The sequence below is a fragment of the Chanos chanos genome, chromosome 5 (assembly GCF_902362185.1).
Source record: "Chanos chanos chromosome 5, fChaCha1.1, whole genome shotgun sequence".
Classification (NCBI taxonomy): domain Eukaryota; kingdom Metazoa; phylum Chordata; class Actinopteri; order Gonorynchiformes; family Chanidae; genus Chanos; species Chanos chanos.
The window spans coordinates 3,376,314-3,378,813 of NC_044499.1; positions in this window are offsets into that span (position 1 = coordinate 3,376,314).

Genomic DNA, 2,500 nt, shown 5'->3' on the forward strand with positions numbered 1-2,500 from the left:
TCAGACGCTTCCGTCAGCAGCGGGGTCTGGAAATGTTTAGGGTGTTTGAAAACAAAGAATGTAGTTTCTCAAAAAAACAAACATTTTGTTCTGCGTACGGTCTGAGGCTTGTCTTGATTAGAATAAAAATTTTAAAATGTGTGAAAAAATGACATCACTGCTAATTTTACTTTACTGTCTCTAAATTAAGGATCGCAGAACTCGGAAAGAACTCTTTCTTCTTTGCTTTTTTGCTTTTTTTTTTAGGTGCAAAACCCTATTACATTTAAACCAGAAATCTGAAACACTAAAACAGAGAGAATATAGCATAGGTTGAAGTATCACTCACTAATTGAATAACACAGAGAGTTGACAGGTTTAACGAATGAATCACGTTAAGAAAAAATAGTTATGGTTCTATATAATAGTATGTATAATAACAGTTATATTTGTTTGGGAATAGAGCTGACTTCATGTTCCCTGAGTGGGGGTGAATTGTGACTCACATAGTCGTACGCTAAAGCAGGGGAGAAAGAACCTATGGGAATCAAGCTTTCGCCCTGCTCGTTACTTATCAGCACAATGAAGTCATATGAACTTATGAAGATGTGGTTTTCAGGATGACATCAGGACAACGTTCTTTGAGTGTCTTTAGACTTGCTTTAGAATGTTTTTAGAATGTTTTTTCAGTTTGAGAAGTCCTACTTTTGCTCTCATATCTATCTAGCGTTACAGCCCCCCCCCCCCCCCCCCCCCCACCCCCCCCAAAAAAGCAGCAATTTTCACCCTTTTGTCTTCTTTTTCAGTTTCCGACGCGGTGATGAAGGACGAGTGAACCGTGCATGCATGGGTCTGCAAGGGCCTCTCACAAGAGCCAATTATGCAGCAAAAAATAGAACTTCAGCTGTTAGAAGAGGAAGAAGAGGAAGAAGAAGAAGAAGAAGAAGAAGAAGAAGAGGAAGGTACTGTTATTGATCCCTGTGGAGAAATTCATCCTCTGCTTTTAACCCATCCTGTACACACACACACACTAGGAGCAGTAAGCACACACACACTAGGAGCAGTGAGCACACACACACTTGGAGCAGTGAATGCACACACACACTAGGAGCAGTGAGCACACACACACTAGGAGCAGTGAGCACACACACACTTGGAGCAGTGAATGCACACACACACTAGGAGCAGTGAGCACACACACACTTGGAGCAGTGAGTGCACACACACACTAGGAGCAGTGAGCACACACACACTTGGAGCAGTGAATGCACACACACACTAGGAGCAATGAGCACACACACACTTGGAGCAGTGAGCACACACACACTAGGAGCAGTGAGTGCACACACACACTTGGAGGAGTGAATGCACACACACACTAGGAGCAGTGAATGCACACACACACTAGGAGCAGTGAGTGCACACACACACTGGGAGCAGTGAGCACACACACACTAGGAGCAGTGAGTGCACACACACACTGGGAGCAGTGAGCACACACACACTAGGAGCAGTGAGCACACACACATTTGGAGCAGTGAATGCACACACACACTAGGAGCAGTCGCAGTACAGCACCCGGGGGACCAACTCCAGTTCTTTTTGCCAGTGCCTTGGTCAAGAGCACTGACAGGAGTATTACCCCTAACGTACATTCATTCATTTATTCATTTATTCATTCATTCATTCATTCATTCATTCATTCATTCATTCATTCTCAAAGCCGCTTATCCTAATTAGCGTCGTAGGAGTGCTGGTACCTATCCTTTATATATACATTACATTATATTTATTTGGCTGACGCTTTTATCTAAGGCTATCCCAGCACTCATTGGGCGAAAGGCGGGGAGGCCACCTGGGCAGGTCGCCAGTTTATCGCAGCCCTCACATATGTGTCTTCGTCAAAAAAGTTCGTTTATCCACACACTTAACTTATACTTTTTTTTTTCTAAAATCACATTCAATGTTTTTAAAACCTTCTTTTAAAAATCTTCTGAGGGTTGAACAGTCCTGTCTAAACTGTATGAGCAAAATGAGAGCTTTTTTTTTGGTGAGATACTCTCAGGAATCACTGATAATTCAAAATAAACATTCGCTTAACGGCACTTTTAAGCAGTTTTCTCATATGCACCGTTTCAGATTCTGGGCCGTGCTAGCCTACGTACAAAATATACCTTCGAGAATTTTATTTATTTATTTGGTGTTTTTTTTTAGCTTCAGCAAACAACATTATCCGCAGTTACACAGCCCTTTTGAAAATTTACAAAAACACACAGTTTATGCAATATCCTGTCAAGGAAGACAAAAACACTTTGTTTTGGCAGTAAGTATCGGAATAATAATAATAAAAAAAAACAACTTCAAAAATACTGAAGGTAACAAAGACTCGCAAAAAAGACTGAGGTCAGTGGATGCCTGAGAAGTCAAACGTTCCTTTTAAGGAGAAAGAGGAGAGGCGATTATGACACAGCATTCTCATGATGTCATTAAGAGTCAGCGTTAGGGGAGGAGCCTGTGACGG